We start from the raw sequence: 20,487 nt of genomic DNA, 5'->3' as shown, positions 1-20,487 counted from the left end.
TAAATTGATGAGGAGCCCTCAAAGAACTATGCCTCTTCATCACCTTCATAATCAGACCCTTAGGTCTGCAACTATACGTTCAGAAACACACTTGCTGTTGCTTTGTCATTTATACTGAAAACACCACAGCCTTGCAGAGGATGGTTTTTATTCATGAATCCTAATTCCTTGTGCTGGACACCCCAACATCATGTGATTGCTTCCATGTTTATGGCAAATAAATTTAGACTCTGCCACTTGTTTATTCTTGGACTCTCTTTTTATTACTCGGTATACCATTTTGAATTAGATCAACCTTAGTTCTTTCATTGCTTGCTAAGATTATAACTTGAACAGCGCAGCTTTGCTGGACCTTGAGATAACCACTGCCAGTTTATTGTAACCACCTTGTTTTGGGCTATTTATCCACAGCTTCACAAATCATTCACTCAGTCTCTAATTAGTTCATATATAATCATTCAAATGCATTCAAGTTAGCTGTATTTTATAGGTAGGTGATGGAATGATGTGGTTTCACCAGCCAGCTTTTTTCTCATTACATCAGGCTCGATAAATGCCTGTCTGTATACATGTAAATACGAGATCAAATGATGCCAGTAACTGACATTCAGAAATACATAGGGTTTTCTACAACCAGCAAAACTTCATTACATGCCAAATATTATTTCTGGTTTTAGTTAGACAAATCCTACCGTGTGAGACAAGTGGCTGTATGAGAGGGATGGATGTCGAGGCATACAATAGCTTCACTTGTAAGAGGCAAGTTTTTCAGGCACAGGACATAGGGTCAGTTGACACAGGAGTTTCTGTAGCATTGTGCTGTTGGTGGGAAACATGTTTTCTAATGCACACCCTGGTTTCAACATCATGCTACTATGTCTCCCTCAGTGCCCAGCCCCACACCCCCCATGCACTTCAGCAGCAGAATCCCAATGCAGAAGAAAGGCAGTGATGCTAATATATGAGGATGTCTGGGAAGCCAGAAGTCTGAGCTTTCTCTTCACCTCCTGTGATTTCAAAAGGTCTGAGTTTCCTCTATATAGTGGAAGTTCAAGTGACCTTATTTCCACAGTTATTTAACTTATCTTTAATTGAATATGATATTGCATGTCCGAGAAGTGTGCAACTAATTATATTTCTTGGGTATGTGATTGACTTAATTTAGTTCCCCTGTCATGACAGAACTCTTCACTAGGAACACTGTACAACTAGAGCTGTGGTTACAGTTAATTTTTCATCCTGATGGCCAAGGAAAAGCTTTGAAAAATTATGTTCTATCAAAATTAAACAACATTTTCTGTTGTCTTGCCAAATCAAAACACCCTAAAGAAATATTTGAAGGGAATGTTCTGTTTACATTGGCAGCTATTAGACACTCAGGTTTTTTTTTTCAATTTCAGTGTATCTTTGTGCCTCATTCCTCACTAATGTGATAAAGATACCAGTTTTCTATTAGGTTTTCATTCTACTGGTCTGAACTCAAATGTTATGGCGACATCTACACTAGTAAAAAGAGCTTGTGTCCATTTTCTGACCCTGGATTCAAAAGGTACAGAATGCTCCCGTCACACAGATGAACTTTCTTACCTGCCAAAATAGGGGTCCACAAAGCCCATACTGAGGATGGTCCCTGACATAACTCCTGAAGCATGTTCACTCAGTGTCAGGGAGAGTATGGATTACTGACAAAAAAATTTCCAGGTACCATGTTAACAATTCAGTTCTCTTGGTGATCATGGGACACTACCTTACCCTTCACTTATAGGGAGAGATTCTGTAAATACGTTCTCTGAAGGTTAGATGATATTCAACTGTAAATAGACACGCTGAAAAGATAAAATGTTTTCCTGCTTAGCAAATATGAAGTACTCAGATTTATTCAGAGGTAAGTCTGAGTCTTCGGTTCATATATAACCCTCTCAAGCATTTAAAAAAGCTCTTCCTAAGTAGTATTGTCTGCCTGCAATATTTTCTACTGCTGCTGCGAAGTGGATCCGTTCTAAAAAGCAACTCCAAATGCTTACTACATAGGTGAGGAAGGATCTTCAATCTTGTTCTTAATTACTGTGGCTCAAATTGATTTGACCTGAACTCTCTCTGCCTTTCAAGTAGAGCAGGATCCACAGGCAAGCTCCCTAGCTTTTTGAACTAACATGCTGGCTGACAAATAAGTAATTGTAAGGAGCTGATTTATTGCCCAGCCAGACACAGCTGGATGTAAAATATTAATTTTTAATGTAAGAAACAATTTCCATTTCTTTTACCCATAAAATCCAATAAATTAATCCAAGCACTTACAAATAATTGATATTTCACAATGGAGAGAATTTTTTTTTACCACTTACAAATGTGCCCCTTTTAAAATCAAATGCTTTAAAGAGAAGATGTTTGTGAATTTCAAGGCTACAAATATACCTCAGGGCTCCGCTGACATCAAAATAAGCCATAAAAGCAAAAAGCAAGAGTATTTTATGATGCCACTAGGACCCCAAAATATAGCCTTGTCCAAGTTTTATTTTTATCTTATATAATACATGGATCCTACTACAAATTACAAGCTGCCATCCTACCAATTCTTTCTTGTAACTCTTTCTCGCTTTCCAGTTCCCTTATTCTTCTGAAATTTTACCAGAGTAAGTAAGAAAGAATAATAATGAAGGGATCTTGGATGCACACATGACTGGCAGTAGACTACTGACCTTTTTAGCTCCAAGAACTTTCTTCTTCACATGAAGAACAAAAATTATTATCAACTGCTAATTACAAGAAAAAATGCCCATCTTAAAGGCTAATTCAGCTCTAGAATGGATTACTCAGGGAGTCTGTGCACTCTTCATCATTGAAGATGCTTGGAAACATCTGGAAGCACCTAAGGAAACATCTGTCTAGACCAATTTAACTCTACTTGATTTTGATTAAGAAGTGGACTTATGTCCCTCCCACACCTATGTTTTATGATTCTATTACACAAATATTTAACCTGACTTCATTATCAGTTGACAGATGCTCAGATGACAAATCCCCTACTCAAATATTTCAGGAGTCTATTCTCCCAGACAGTAAAGAACAACTTACTGTTTCTGTACCAGTAAACAAAACAGACTAAGGACAGTTCTCTAACACTGACGTATAGCATGGCACAGCCCACCTTCATACAGCTAAACTTTCCAACCCTGACCAAAAGGGAAGACTAGACACGAAGTAGATATTGGGAATGATTCTTGGCTTGTGCTAACCCCTTACTGTGCTTAGGCAATGTTTGCAGCAGTGCTACTGGACATCAGCTGAATCCATGTTATATTTTGCTAACAGTTTAGCAGGGTGGGTGATCATATACAAGCTCTCAGGTTTGTACTTGGTTCTGTTTAACTTGCTAGTAAAGATACAGCCCTTGATTTGCTTTCCCTACCTAGAAATGGAGGCAGAGCTCTAGCAATAAGGGGTAGGAAAATTTGCAACCTTACTCCATAGTAACAAGACACAGAAGGCTCAAGCATAAATGAAGCAGGGAAGATTTTATGTACAGGCTGTGGATCATACCTACATCTCTATATTCTACCACAGTGGCAATATGAAACAGTAAAATCTGATTTTCTCTATGTACAAAACTTGTAAGGCTCTAACAGAGGCCTTCAAAGCTGCACATTATTTCACTTGTAATCATTAGCACTTAACGAAACTGGAAAGCAACTGATTTCTTAGAAGCCTGAAAACATCAGTTCACCACGTACTTGTAAATCCCTTTCACCTTTGGCCATGATTTCACTTCTGCTTTTACAAAAGAAGTCCAAACACAGGAGCAAAACTCTCTGCTTTTGTTGAACTGAATGGATGTAACAGAAGTGGTAGAAAAAAATCCTTTAATGGTATTTCATTTTTCTGTGATTTTCACTTCCTGATGATGGTTTGCATTCCAGCAGTCAATGAAGATTGCAGTTAAATGCATATCCCTTTCTGTTGGTACACAGATGCAGGGATGCCATGGCCTGAAAGGTTCGTATTACCTAAACCCACACGGCAGGCAAAGGCTTTTTATTAGCATTTCTATTTTCACATGAGGAAAATGGGTTATTTCCCAAGATCAAAGAGGAAGTCCACAATGAACTAGGAATGAAGTGCAAATCTTCTGAGCCTCAGTTCAGTGCCTTCACAAAACACCTTTTCCCCAGAGAGAGAAAACTGACAAAACCTTTGAGAATATTACCAACACCTGAAATCTCTTGAGTCCTGACATCATTACTCCTCTGTAAGCCCCTGCAGTGTATTGGACTGATAGTGGCTAGGGAGCCTGCGGAGCAAAGACTATATTAATGGCTATAGAAACATTCTCAATTGTCCATTTACTTGTCCACACCTCACCTGGCTGTTTGGGTCTTGTTGTAAGTACACAATCTTAACGAGTTTAAACCATTCCAGTTCCATTAATTTACATGGTACTATACCCCACTGAGGATCAATCTGCCACATCTTAGGTCAGAATGCCAATTTTTGATTGGTTTCCCATGTCACCAATGATGAACAAAAAAGTAGTAATAATAATAATAATAATGCACCCAATAATTTGCTGATTCCATAGAGGTTTCCTCATTTCCTTTATTAAATCTTTGATGCTGAGCAGTGCAATGTGAATATCAACTGGGTAAGCAAGGAATCGTGTCTAGAGGGATTCAAGAGTAGAAATGATGCAGTGGCACTCCTGCTGTTATTAGCAAAGTGATCAGGATTCAGAAGCGTTGTGAGAATTCTTTTGCCATGTCAACCATCAAAGAGAGACACCAGAGAGATAAAAGTTACAGAGTGTTAAACCCTGTCTGTCGCCTTCAGCATGTTTTTGTTTAGTTCCATTCATCTCAACATTTGATTTTTAATAGTTCACTTTTGTTGTTATGAGTGAAAAATAAAAAGGACTATTAAAGAACAAATTGTGTGCAGGCAAAACACAGTTGCTGGCACTTTGCACCACCCAGAACACAATGTTATCTGCCAATTTGACTTGCTTTTATTTCATGTTCAATTACAAAAAAGGTACAGGAGAGAGAGGGGCCCAACTTTCCCTTTTCTACTTATTTTTTTCCTTACTGTGTTTAAAAAATACAACAAGCCAAGCTAACAGCATAGGCAAAAGCAGCCCCTTAAACTCTAAGGAGCAGAAAGCTATTTTTAACTTCCTCCAGGAGAATTTTATAAATACTATCCACTGCAGCAAAACATGAATTTAATAAACCCCAATATCATCACTGGAAACAAAGCTATTTAATTTAAAGTCTAGGCTGTGCCCTTGAATTTAACAAAGAGAGATGATCTGGAGAAATAAATAGGAAAGGTAAATAATTTTAGAAACCATGAGCCAAATCCTCAGCTAAAGTAATTTGAAATTCAACAGCACTGCACAGCTTTAAACTGCTAGGAACCAAGGCCAAACTTTGGGTGTATGGAACATTTTCTACTCACCATTTTCTTTGAAAATTATCAGTAACAATAGCTTGATGAGAAACTAACAAGCTTATTAAAGCCAATAGGCATAGGCCAGTAGAAGTATCTACTGACCCATGAAATCCAACTCTGGAAGAAAGAAGGCACTAAAACTTTTGCTCTTGCAATTTGTGGACAATATATCAAACATAAACAGGGTACAATTTATGTTACTTCCACAGCTACAAGCTCTATGGGAAAGAAACATATCTAAAAGTGTCCTGGTTTCAGCTGGGATAGAGCTAATTTTCTTCCTAGTAGCTGGTATAGTGTTATGGTTTGAATTTAGTATGAGAAGAATGTTGATAAGACGCTGATGTTTTCAGTTGTTGCTACGTAGTATTTAGTCTAAAGTCAAGGATTTTTCAGCTTCTGATGCCCAGCCAGCAAGAAGGCTGGAGGGGCACAAGAGGTTAGGAGGGGACACAGCCAGGGCAGCTGACCCAAACTGGCCAAAGGGGTATTCCATACCATGTGACGTCATGCCCAGTATATAAAATGGGGGGAGGGGATCGCTGCTCGGGAACTAACTGGGCATTGGTCCACAAGTGGTGAGCAATTGCATTGTGCATCACTTGTTTTGTATATTCCACATCTTTTATTATTGTTAATATTATCATTTTATTATTGTTATTCTTATCATTATTAATTTCTTCCTTTCCATTCTATTAAACTGTTCTTACCTCAACCCACGAGTTTTACTTTTTCTTCCCGATTCCCCCATCCCACTCGGTGGGGGGGGAAGTAAGCGAGTGGCTGCATGGTGTTTAGTTGCTGGCTGGGGTTAAACCATGACATTATTCCTGAACTGCATATGTATCACCCTCTTCGGAAATATGCAAATACCATCTAGGTAAATTCATCACTTTTTTGCACATATCTTTAGCACAGCCCCAACCATGGCTAATCTAAGGCACACCCCATTACTCCCAGCCTAGTTGTTGAGAGGATTTCAGAGGAAGAGAATTTTTTTCTACCATTTCCCTTCTCATGTGTTTCTGAGGAGGATGATGAAAGATCTCATAAAGAAATATTGCTTTAGTGGCTTGGTTCTCAGAGGCTGTTGAAATCGGAAACCTTTTTCTTATCATAAATAACTTTAAAAGATTTACCAAAGAATAAGACAGGCATGCAGTAAATAGAAATATATATATTACAGCTTGTACAGCACACAGATAACATGCATACACATAGTCTGCAGGGCAAATGATTAGATTAAGAAGATGCAAGTGGTGCCTGAATGAAGTATTTTAGCACCCAAAGTTCCACCCGCACTTGGTCATGTGGTCTTCCCATCTCTTTGCCTTCCCTGAGGTGTTCTCCAGCCAACATGTCCTGGTTTCAGCTGGGATAGAGTTAACTGTCTTCCTAGTAGCTGGTACAGTGCTATGTTTTGAGTTCAGAGCGAAGAATGTTGATAACACTGATGTTTTCAGTTGTTGCTCAGTAGTGTTCAGACTAATGTCAAGGATTTTTCAGCTTCTCATGCCCAGCCAGCGAGAAAGCTGGAGGGGCACAAGAAGTTGGCACAGGACACAGCCAGGGCACCTGACCCAAACTGGCCAACGGGGTATTCCATACCATGGGACATCCCATCCAGTATAGGAACGGCGAAGTGGGGGGCAGGGATTTGCCGCTCGGGGACTGGCTGGGTGTCGATCAGCGGGTGGTGAGCAATTGCACTGCGCATCATTTGTACATTCCAATCCTTTCATTATTGCTGTTGTCATTTTATTAGTGTTATCATTATCATTATTAGTTTCTTCTTTTCTGTTCTATTAAACCGTTCTTATCTCAACCCACGGGTTTTGCTTCTTTTCCCGATTTTCTCCCCCATCCCACTGGGTGGGGGGGAGTGAGTGAGCGGCTGCGTGGTGTTTAGTTGCTGGCTGGGGTTAAACCACGACACAACAGCATTTCCCTCACCCCATCAGCTTGGGTGGCAGCAGCAGCGGCAGCAGCAGCAAGTGAAGGTTATGCTTGTATATTCACTTGAGACCCTTCTCAAAGGATATTTCTCACCCCACTCCTATTACAACTCTGAATGCACAGTTCTGTAACATTTTACAACATCTACTATTCTCTGCATCTCCTGTTTGCAGGGCAGAGGTTACTTTCTGCATCTTTCATTTAATTTTATTTGTGTGCTTTTGTCCTATAAAATAATTTCTTCTGCTCTTCCCTGAAAGTTAGTTGTTTTATCCCACTATTCTATTCTGCATATGTCCCAGCCTCTTTACTCTAATTTCTTTGTGTTCTGGATCACAGCTAAGCAATCATTTGCACATGCTGAGCCAACCACATCACAAACCATGGATGATTTTTTTCTGTTTATTGATACTACAGTTCGTTAACTATTCTTACGCTAATCCAACTCAGTTAGGTCTACTACTGTGTCTGTTCTCATTTATCTGTGTAGGGACCCTGCCTTGTTCCACATCCTTCTGACAATAAGTACTGGCTCCATTCAGAAAGATGCACAAATTTTTCATTTTGAAGACTTCCACAAAACAATACATTGGTTTGCTAACACTCACTCTTTATTCCCTTGAGAGCTCCATAGTTTATTTTCTGCTCCAATAGCTTCCATCCTTCCAGTTTGTTGTCCATCACTGGTGCTAATTTATTTCATCTGAAAGCTCAATATTATCTTTCTTTTTCTGTATGATTACTGCAAGGTAAAGGGAGCAGACACTCTTACGGCAGACTGCTGTGTTAAGCGTTCCGCTTGTTGACCCAGGTACCTGGGCACAGGTAATACATGCCCACATTTCTGCTGCCATTCTTCCTCTAGGACCACAAGGAATTATCAAATAAATTTGTCACATTGTGTTACATTAATCTTATTGAAACTTTCAGACATCTCAAAGTCAGTCTAAGCTGGTCATGAAGTCTCTGCATATATTCAACAACACCTTTAGATATTTATTTATACTCTGTATCTTATACATTTAGAATCATAGAATTGTAGAATGGTTTGGGTCAGAAGGGACCCTTAAAGATCATCTAGTCCAACTCCCCTGCAATGAGCAGGGACATCTTCAACTAGATCAGGTTGCTCAAAGCCCCGTCCAACCTGGTCTTCAACGTTTCCAGGGATGGAGCATCTACAACCTCTTTGGGCAACCTCTGCCAGTGTTTCACCACCCTTATTGTACAAATTTCTTCCTTATATCTAGTCTAAATCTACCTTCTTTTAGTTTAAAACCATTGCCCCTTGTCCTGTCACTACAGGCCCTACTAAAACTTCTGTCCCCTTCTCTCTTACAAGCCCCCTTTAAGTATTGAAAGGCCACAATAAGGTCTCCCCTGTCTAAATTAGACATGCTAAATCACCTGCAGTCCATTTTTCAACTCTGACTTTAGAGGGCACCTAGGACTGCCTTCACACATTCCCAACCTTTGAGCAACTAAATGTAGGTGAAACGTACATGATCTCTGTTACTCTATGGATTCGTCCTTGGACAGAATGAAGGATGCACTTTGTGGCCCTCTCTGATCACACAGAGAGCTGGGACACCTGCAACTGGTAGCCAAGTGCCTATAACTGGGACAGGTAAAGGGCAGAGATTTTTGCTGGCCTCAGAAAAGTAGCATAACTAAAGAGTTTTTGAATGATTTTTTTCTGGAGATTTTGTTGCTATTGCAGTTATCTTGAAGACATGGCTTGTTATTTCTCCTCATCAATCTGCCCTTTAATACATCTTTCAGCCTTCTGAGGATAGATCCACAAAGCGCAACGTATAGTCTAGCACATGTATGGGAAGCAGTGCTGGATCATCCCAGGCCATTACAGTCGCTCTCAGCAGAGCTAATTAGTCCTTCTGTGACTGGAGCACCATATCATAGCAGCTTTACTGCTGGTATCCTTACTAGCTCGTAGCTTTAGTGTCCCTGCATGGAAATACGTTGTGTCATGTAGACCTTTTGTCAATGCCAATAGCTAATCCAATCCAGCTAGTCCAACAGGTCAACAGAAAGACTTACAGCTGGTTCTAAAGTATCAAATATGTAATTGCCCAACCATAAACTCAGCATTTCAATTTTTTGAGCTAACTTCATCTCCATCCAGGGCCTCCCACATCTAACAGCAGGATAAATCAGCAGAACAGAATGGCATTTTCCTCTTACACTAGCAACCTACTGTACTGCATGCACAACATAACATAGTTCCATGCAAAATACTTAGATCATGAAAATTCTTGCTGAGGACACACAAGGGGTCAATAGTTTCAGCAGAGAAAAGTACTGTACCACAATCTGAAGCAGCAATACAGGTTTCAAAGTAATATAATCTGGTATGTATTCAGCCCTTTCTGTAAAACTTATTACTTCTTTTGAAATTCCCTGAAGTGGCTTAATACATTTTGATACATGTTCTCTTTGCATAGTCTGGTGCCTTTGCTGCTGCTGTAATAGATTATTTTTATCATCATCATCAACCACAACAATTACAACAAAGGCAAAGGAAAAGGTATTTGTCTGGATTACCTTTCAAATTTATGAACAAACAATTTCTCAGCGAACCATTTCAGATACCCTCCAAACACTACAACCTTTTACAAGTTCAGACTTCCAATTAAGATCATGCTAGGAATGCAATCAAGGATCTCAGCACTCAGAAGTTAATTATCTCCTCAGGCTAAGTCATAAACATACTTGTTTTGTTTTTGTCCACTTCATCTAATGATATAATGTATTTGGAAGATACAGATTTTGTCAGTTGTTATCAAGAAGGCCTATGGTGAGGCTGTGGGAGCTTTTGTCACTGCTGAAATACTGCAAAAGCTAAACCATATCTGTGAATTAACAACAGTGGGTACTCTCTGTCCAAAATTACCCACAGTCTGCCACACCACATAAAGCTCCAAGATTGTTACAGATCATCTCTGCATGCTCAACCAACTTATTCATCCCCAAAATTGGCTGGATTTGAGCCATGCATATATACTTGCTCAGTATATGTGCTCTAAGAGAGATGATTTAGACTGACCTCACAGAAAGCTGAACAAGGCTGAAGATAAATAACTGAATAATTCTTTCTACCCCCAATCAAATGGCTGTCTGATTCACAAGGGCCAAAACCCTCTCTGATTATCGAAAAGCAATGGTAGCATTTGAAACTTCCAAGTTAATCCAGCTCAAAGTTGCATTGTCTGCCCCAGAGACTTCTAGTTGCCAGATGGTTCTGCTAATGCCCACCTGGGAAAGTGTGTGATTTGGGTGGCTCGTATATATAATCTGATCTGCTGCCCAAAGGCAGTGGTTGAAAGCAGTGTATCCACTGTCAACGTTTCTAGGTTTTAGATGTGTTTGTGGACTGATAACAGCCATCACTTTCCAACTCCACTGTAATTCTTGAAAATTCATCACAGATATACAAATGAGGTACATTTTCAGGAGGGATATTTAGCCTTGTTCAGCTTCCACTTTCCAAAAGTGCACATAAGCTCTAGTAGGTCTTTTGATATATCTATATTTTCAACTCGGTGCTGTTCAGAGCCTGGTAACAAGATCAGACCCACACACCACAGGTATCACAAAATTTCACAAAAACCTGAAGCAGCATAAGTTTTGGAACTTTCCAGTGGGAGAGAGATATATTTGAGGTGTAATATCCAATCCACAGACACAGGAGTGAATCCAGGCCCTACAGACCAGGCCAAAACTGCACATGTTCCCCACTAGCAATAGGGGTGGGATAAGTGCATCCTGGTAAGACCACATCCAACCAGTAGAAACTGAGCTCCATTCTTCCAGAACACAGCATGAATTATTTGAACTTTAGCTACAGCCAGTTTTGCAGACAGGATATAATCAGCAATATGGACCAATCATAGGAGATAGCACACTCATGAGTCCTCTCTTAACTTTGTCTTGCAGACATATCAAAGAATCATGGAATCATACAATGGTTTGGGTTGGAAGGGACCTTTTAAATATCATCTAGTCCACTCCCCCTGCCATTGGCAAGGACATCTTTCACTACATCAGGTAACACAAAGCCCCATCCAACCTGACCTTGAATGCTTCCAGTGATGGAGCATCTCCAACTAATAACCTATTGGTCTTGAGTAGTAATGCCATAGCAGGTAACTCATTTCAACAGTGGGACAAATAATATGATAGAAACTCTGCTTGGGAGGAGTATTAGCAGCCAATACAACACAGACTGTAATGGTATCTGAAAAACTTCAGGTGAAACACGACAGCCAGCTAGTGGATATTCTCCCAGTGACCAGCATCCATAAAGGAGAGAACTGATCACAAATAAATAATCATCATTATTTCTTGTTTTCTGCTAACAATTCTGAAAGTGTTGCCCTGCTGCTCACCATTGCAGCCTGCCAATGCCGCAAGTGATCAGTGCTTTATTATGTACACTGTAATGTGGATTGTATTTGTTATTCACTGTTTTGCATGGCAAGGTTTCTATGGGGAGAAAACCATTCCTTATAAAGAAATAGTGAGAATTCACATTTCACATTCACCATTTCATATGCCTTTTGTGGTTTAGCACTCTACATCCATCAGAGACTGTATCCTGAAAATCTGCCAGAAAAGATCCCACTTGTTTTTGTAACTGGAGCTGACATAGACAACCATTCAGTACCAGTAAATAAAATATGGGATCTGGGAACATGACATAGCAATGACTTTACAGCAGCTTCAAAATCAAGGAAGTCATCAGGGGAGAGCTGGAAAGGTCTTCACTCTACTCTAAATGATAATCCATGTGGTCCCATTCAATGCACAGAGCAGGATGAAGACACTGCTGGTATAAACAGGCATGACCATATTGAGAAGTTGCAGTCACAAATGCCAGCAGTGAGTTTGGGCCAACTTGCCTATATGACTCACATTCCTGCTTTCAGACTTACTTTTTGCAACAGCCAATGATGTCCAGAGACTGATCCTGTTTCACCACTCTTTGTTTTCTGGACATTTAAGAGGCATGGTCCAGATCCAGCAAATGGACATATTTGCTGTCCCAGGCCTAAAAGTTAAACTTTCATGTCTTGCGGTGGAGCTGGCTGTGCTGAGGCACGTCTGTTTTCTATGCATGATGGAGGGTTGAGCTCCTAGACTGAGAGCCACAACAAACAGCAGCTCAGAGCTGGCAACGCGAGGAAGTGTCAAGCAAAAGGATGTCTGAAATTCTTTCTCTAACTTGAACATAAGCGTGGAGGCTGCCACAAGGCACCTCTGTGAAATATAGCTCAAGCCTACTGTTCTCTCAAAGGGAGCTGAGTACAAAATTCACAAGGAAACCCCTTTTGCTTGGTCATTGGGGCTTGTGGGTAAGAAACACCTGCACAGGAAGGGGGAGGCCTGGATGTTGAAGATGTTCTGAACCCTCCATTCCCAAAGTCCAGGAGAGTGGTGTCATTGTGGCAAATACTGAGGGAAAGACGCTCTGCCTGTCTAGTAGGAGAAGGGACACTTTACAGGCAAGAAACCAAAAACAGAGGATTATAAGGGAAGGATGACAAAAAGGCTGCTTTTATAGTCTCAAGGGTATTTAAACATTTCCTTAGTAAACGTTAGAAATAATCTAGAACAAAATATTTGAATCTTGAGATTCCCACTTCCCTGAAGACTGCATGAACAATTAGTCTATTATAACACGGCACATTGTAACACCACCTCCACAATCTCAGCTGAATTCAGGGTAGTCCAATAAGCACAGGAAAAATTAGCATAAGGATGCCTTTTTTCTGAATTCCAGAAATCTGAGGAAGAAAATCCCAGTGGGGCCACCCCAAGAGCTGCAGTGAGGGATCGCATGACTCACTTTCCTAAAGGTACGTGCCTATATTTTATTCAAAGGGCACTTAGGCTCCTATCTTTTTGGCTTGGTTGTTCTGATTCCCTGTCAAGTGTGCTTAAATGAGTGCAGCTTTCTGTGTATTAATAAGCACTTTTCTAGCCTAACATGAAAATACTTTACCTTTTTTTTTTTCTTACTGCCAGAAAATTCACATTCAGATTACAATCCCATAGGCAAAGTTGCCAAACTCTTCCACAATGAACTGTACTCCAAATCTCTCATGCTTCCTTTTTCTTTTTTTTTTTTTTAGGGAATAAATTTCTCACCCATACCTGTTGTTGTGCCCCACAGCATGTCTAAGACAAGAGAGAAGAGGCTCTGGATCTTAAAACGTGAGTCACAACTGTCTCAATTCAACGGGCCAAACTCTTTCTGTCAGTAAAAGAGTTGTCTGTGAAACCTCAATGAGAAGACAAGAAATAACTCCAATGTGTAAGTGTGGGTTTTATTTTGGGCTAGAATATATTTATGTATTTACTTTGGCTGTCTCAGGGAAGAATTTCTTAAGCACACTGGAACTCTGTAAAGATGCAAGAGTGGCTTTCATGTTTGCAGTGTTAAGCTGTCAACAAGCAGAGGCAATGTAAGCAATTGCACTGGTCTCTGAAATTTTCTATTCCTTTCCTGTACTCTCAAGGATGTCCCAAGGATGCTCCAAAAGCCTTTCACTTGCAGCATTGGAAAATTTACCACCATTCAACCACTTGAATTGAAGAAGAGTATCTCTTAACTCGTAGCAAACCTAACTTTGCTGTTGTCTTTTTTCCACAAGACAAGCCCATTACACATTGCACAGCACTTTAACAAAGCACTTGATTCTGCACATCTAAACTCAAACAGAAACAGCAAAATAATGTATATTTAGAAAGTACTCACAGATACAGAAACACACATGTATATGCCTGGCACACTAAGTAAGTGAGATACTACAAATTATTTACAGCACTTTTAACACATTGTTCACAGATAGCTTTTGTCAATGAACTGGAAGAAAATATCATTGCAAAAAGATTTGTTGATAATACAAAGAGCTGAGGATTGACTAATAATAATATTCAGCCATCAGTACTGAGTCAATAATGTTATAGGTCTGCTGTGGTCAAACAAACCGTACCATATTACACCAAAGCATACTCCATCTGGGACTGAAAAGTGAGGACTGCACATGTGAACTGTGGGACCAGTTCACATGGGACATTGACCGTTCACATGTGGGACCTTGAAAGAACAGTGATTTCCAAAAAGGTCATGACTAGTATATGGAGATAACAAACTGGACACAATATTGATCCAAAGAAGTACCAAGACCTGCCAACTGCTCTCTTCTGTCTAAAATTCTCAGGACCTGAAAAAAATACTCTTCTAATGAGAATCTGAAAAAATCCAGCCTACATTTACTTAGTGAAAGAGAATGTAAAGAAGAAATTGGATCCTGATATAAGACCACTGACCTAAGAAGATACCAGAAATGTGCATGTCCTTTTAATGCTGTATCATTAAAGACAGAAGAAAATCCCAAATCTGGAGGCTGAAGCAAGCAACAATCAATGAAAAGTTGCTCATTTTTAATAATAGTAGAATTAAAAACTGGGGCAATTTACCAATGAACTTTCCATATTTAGGAGTCCTTTGAAGACAAGATATCTTTTTAGAAGTTATGAACTTGGTATTAAGTTATTGGTTCTAATAATAAGTGAAGTGTGTATTTCTGCCACCTGTGTAATGCAGGTGATCAGAAAGGTCTCTTTTCCCTTAAAATTGATTAATGCATTACTTGGAGGCTAGATCTTAACTAGCTTGGGTCTTTTAATGAAATTCCTCTGATCTCAGAACAGTATTAATGCAAAGAAAAACACACAGAGAGATTTGGATTTCCTTACTTTAGCCTTAAGCGGTCACTGTTATCTGTGTCTATTTTTCCAGTCATTCAATGATTATCATTGAATTTTTCAAAGCCATGTCAGTTTTAGGCACCCAGATCCCATTGACTTTCAACTTACACTGTCTGCATTGACTACAGACCTCATCAACACAAAATGAACCTGTGACTGGACCATGGCTGTTCTTTTCAAGAGTTAACTGCAGTAAATTGGTTACATAATTAAAGCTACAACTTGCCTCATAACAAACAAGCAATGAAAAATTTAATCCTCGTTTATCCAAAGAATCAAAGTGTGGAAGCTCTAAATCTTGTCTGAAATGGCAGATTAGAACAAACCTTGACAGTGCTAAATGGAGACAGGGAACTATTTTGGAAGACTTGTAAGACAAATTGATCACGCATGACTCTGTTTCTGCCTTAGGGGCAATGTTGATGAACACTGAAAATGCTGCTATACAGAAAAGAGAAATAGATATTTCTCTGCTTTAATTTATTCTAGACTTCCTATAATTAGAAGAAATTATTGTTGTGTGATATTCGTTCATCTCATTAGGCAGCTTAAGAAGAAACAAATTCATCCTTTCTGAAGTGAATGATGCTTTTCTGAAGGTGGCAGAAAATTCTCAGCCTCCATTATAAGAATTAAACCAACTGTTTATAAACTTTTCTTCTCAAAGCTACTAGTTGTCTGTTATAAAACTATACCTGAAGCATACGTAAGGTGCAATTGTGGGGCTTTTGGCTCTTTCAGTCCCCTCTCTTTATGTAAAAGCTCATGTCTTTCTGAAGTAATGATTGCTTGCAAAATACGTGCTTTTTGCCCCTATATGCCTTGCCTAGTGACTAGGAGGGAGAAAAATGAACCTTAGTCCCTACGCAAATCTGTTACTGAGGATGCCACCACCACTCCATGTGGTACATACTGCTAAAAAAAAACAGTAGGTATGGTTGATCGAAGAGTCTCTGTCTACAGAGAAAATAATTCTGTCTGAGGGAGAAGCTGACCCTTAGATTTCAGTTCCTATAGTCTTAGATGTTCACCTATTGTGAAACAGCTATGGTAGTCTGTAAACTAAGTCAAGCTAAGCTAGAATTACAGTCCACCATATACAGTAGACTGTTGGGGTTTGAATTTATTGATTTGGGGGAAGGGTAGGTGTCCTCCAGGGATGTGGTGTCCAAGACAATAAATAACCAATCATTCAAGGGAAGACTCTGGAATTCTTGGGGGGTGGTAGAACCAGGCAGGTAAGAAACAGAAGACCTTCTTCAGGTTGGATGTCTGTATCCTTCAGTCATTCCAGGGGAGGGACCTCTGTTTGGATTACCCATCTCCTCTTCACCCTTCTGGAGGAAGTGGATGGAGCGGTATGATCCTTTCCATCTATTCCCCAAGAGAAATGCCTGTAAATTTCTCTGCCTGTTCAGAGTGGGTCTGTTTTGGTCTGCTGTTTTGGAGTGCTTTGCTATAAAGTAGGATCAGAAACTTTTTCCAAGTCGCTAAATGCCTCATACAACCAGTGAAAGTTGGGTGTTCTGTTTTGTTATGATTTGGTTTGAGGGTTTTTACTCTGAATAAACAGGAAAGCAAGGACTATGTTTCAGATGAGTTGTAAAGAACATTTTCATAATCCAGAGACAGGAAAAAAAAGAAAAAAAAAAAAACAAACCTGCAGTACAGGAAGCATTTGAGGGCTGTGTGGTACCCAAGCTATCGGAAACTGAAACATCTGAACCACATGGCTTGGGATAAAGAGTGCTTAGATAGATATGAAAAAACGTGCCTCTCAGATGTTACGAAATGGTCTCTTTTTGCAGAGAAACAGCCAGAACAAGATCAGATTAGTGTACTGTTATGATCCCCATATCTTTTGTTCTCTTGCTCTGATGTAAGCATAAAGCCAGGCTGACGATTGTATCAAAAGTATGGGCCCTCTGCCTTATAACACGTCTCTCTTTGTTTTTCTGTGTATGTGTGGCTGTGTGTGTGTGCTCAAGAAGCTATTTTTTCTTTGTTGGCTGTTCCAAAGCAAACTGTATGTGGTGTACAAAACATATTTCAAACTAGTTCTAAACATTGATTATATGCAAAATACCTGATGGAAAGCAATGTGGATGCTTAGGTATTACATACGCTTAAAGAGTCACCTTTTCATTAGAGATTGGAAAATTTCCTTGAAAAATGAGCAAAAGTCAGCATACCCTGCAAATCTATAACTGGTAATGGGGAAGCACTATGACCCCTACTCCTAGTTCTGACCTATGGTGAAGCTCACATCTGAGACAGTCCCTGCTATTCCCAGCAAAAACTTGGCTCCCTTTTTCAGTTCAACAACCCTAGGGTTAATACTTACCTACTATGTTGCATCTTTCCTTTTTCCCTTGATGAATTTTCTCTCCAAGGACATTCTTACTTCATGATCAAACCTACTAATCCTTCTCATTTGCCTGTTTCTGAGTTTATTTCTTTCAAAAGAGCTAGAAAACATGAGAATTCCTAAAAAAGGAATGCTAACAACATAGGTGATGAAAAAAGAACCCGAGACAGTTCTAAATACCTTGGCTCACAAGCTTGTAGTACCCTTCTGTAATTGAGCCATTTAGCATTTTTTGGTCAAAACCAAAGCAAGTCGTTATAGGTTTCTTTCAGAGTCAACAGAATATTTGCCATCTTAAAACGAATCTCTAAAAGAATTGAGATGAATCAGCTTCCAGTAATGCTGCTTCCTCTCCATTAACTATAAAATGTGTTTTGCCTAGACCCAAACAACTAACTTTTTGTCATCTGATATTAGGGAAGCCAAATCCTGTCCTAACTGTACTCTACTAACACCCTTTGACTACATATCAGTATTCTCTATACACACAGTCTCCTGTCTACTGTAACTGTATTTTAACATGGCTAAAGGCCCATAGACCACCTGTGCTTAGCTGGGCTGCAGCTGACACTTGGCCACATGCAGGTGCCTGCTCAGCCCCTGCAACCAAACATCCTTGGCAAATGGCCTGAACAACAACCCCTGTTAAGATGTAAATGTGAAAGCACACAGTGTGTGCAGATAAAACACACAGCAGTCTCTGGAGGGTGTTTGCTGAAACCCATCATAGTGAATAAATGAGTATCAGCTGGACTAAACAGTCAGTGGGTAATTCCAAAGTTACTTTTGAAACAGAGGAGTCAACCTGAAAAGACACATTAACATAGCATAAAATTTTTTAACGGTAGGGAGCGATCCTGGAGCAAGAGAGGCAATAGTTTGAATCCGGTTTGGTGCTGCCAGAAGTTCCCCCATGGCATCACTACCCTGCCCAGTCTGGGCTGAGCATCCCCTGGGATGCTGCAGGGACACAGCATCCAGCCGGCAAGGGACAACCAGGGCGGTGAGCAGGGACCCTGGAGTGAGTGTGTATGCATTTGTTTGAGGGTTTTTTTCTTTTTTTGGATACACTTAAAAGTTTTTGTCAAATTTCTTTTACTCTTGGCTAACTTTTTACCTTTATTTTCTCTTTTTTTTTTAATTGTATTCGTGTTTTCACCTGGAGACACTATGAAAAACTGTCACCAAGACATTTGGTTTTGCCTTCAAGCTATATCATATTTCATCAGTTTTTGGTGATAGAGAGGATATTTTCAGACATAGTCATGTATATCAAAACAGGGAGAAGGTTTACAAGAGAAGACAACTTCCAAATCTAGCTGAGAGGTTTAATCTCACAGAGAGGCATAATGAGAACCAGGGACTTAAAGATGTAGAGCAGGAAATTCAAAGTGGAAATAAAGGTGGTCATTTGTTATGATTCGGGTAAATAACTGCCAAATCATATGCTACTGTAGACCACCTGTCTCTGGAAACCTTAAAAAAAACCCAGTATTTCTCTATGAGACATAGTTTAATTCATCTTCAGGTTATTGGGCTTAATGCAGGAATTATGAAGCTAAATTAATGGTTCATTGTTTTGGAGGTTGTTAGACTAAATGGTCACAGCTGTCTTTTTAAGACCTATGAAACTTCAGAGCTGGTTTAAAAATAGAAAGTGGGGTTTGGGTTCAGGTTTGGGGGGATTTTTTTGTTAATGTAAAAATATTTTTCTTTCTTTTCTTTTTTTTTTTTTAACATTACTGTATCTCAGTGTTCCATGGAGTTCTTTTTTTTTCTTTAAAAAAGGAGCTGGTTTACTCTAAAATCAGGGGGGGAGTGTTTATTTCTATTTTTAATTGCAGTTTGAAAATTTTAGTTGGATCTCCTGGGATTCTGCACTGCAATTTCTGTTTTTCCATTTAAAAAGCTCTACAAAAAATGTTATTTTTAGTATGTATATTATCCAAATGTTGTTTTCCTGTGACAGAAAGAGAAATACTCTTTGTCCCAAAGTGAGTGCAAACTAAAGGCCGAAGAAGAAAGTAGGGGATTTTGCAAAGCAAATCCTGGGTTGGTTTCTATCTTGGTTTCATTTGATCTTAAAGCAGTAAATCCTTGCACATTAGTCAGTGGGAAATATAAGCTGTTGGACTTCACTGTATATCAGTGCCGATGCTGTTCATGAGTTCAAGAAAGTATAGCAAACAGTGAGCAAGAGAGCAATGTGAAATAAGTACAGGCTAAGGACATAAATGCAGAAGCGGGATGAGATAAGAAAAAACACAGCTAAATCAGAATAAAATTCCAGAGCTAGAATAAATGGAATTTTTTAAATTTTTTTTTAGAAGTGACTGATTTTCAGCCTATGGTTAAACATAAATAACCAGACAGGACAGCTGCCTGATGCTCTGTTTATTTCAGAAACAAGAGTTTAGAAGTTTAGAGAAAGAGAATTGGTAGTGATTAACTGTTTACCAGAAATATTAGATGCATCTGTAAACCACTGTTAACCCAAGAAGAGATTTGTGAGTGTGAGTGTGTATGTGTGCACACATGTGTGTGGCCTATTTATTTCCTCTGTTACTGTGTGGGTTTGTAAGATTTTATGTATCTCCCTGACTTTTCCTTCTATATGTTTGTGGGGGTTTTTTTCTGAATCTATCTTTCTTTCTTCCTTTCTCTTATTGTGTTTAAAATGTTGTGATCACTAATATCAGACATAGCATTATAGGTGTTTAATTTAAATTTTGCTTTATATCCTTAAAAAAAAAAAAAACAACAAACCTGTGATAGAGTGAGAATGTGCATGCGAGACAAAATACAGAATAGCTGGCAATGTGACAACTTAGATAATTAATTAGTCCTTTTCATGTCAACAAGGGGGTGCACATATTTTGATTTTGTGCATATATTCTCATTCACGCTTTTTTTTTTTTTTTTTT

Source organism: Harpia harpyja, chromosome 15 (genome assembly GCF_026419915.1).
Source record: "Harpia harpyja isolate bHarHar1 chromosome 15, bHarHar1 primary haplotype, whole genome shotgun sequence".
NCBI classification, from domain to species: domain Eukaryota; kingdom Metazoa; phylum Chordata; class Aves; order Accipitriformes; family Accipitridae; genus Harpia; species Harpia harpyja.
This window is presented reverse-complemented; position numbering follows the sequence as displayed.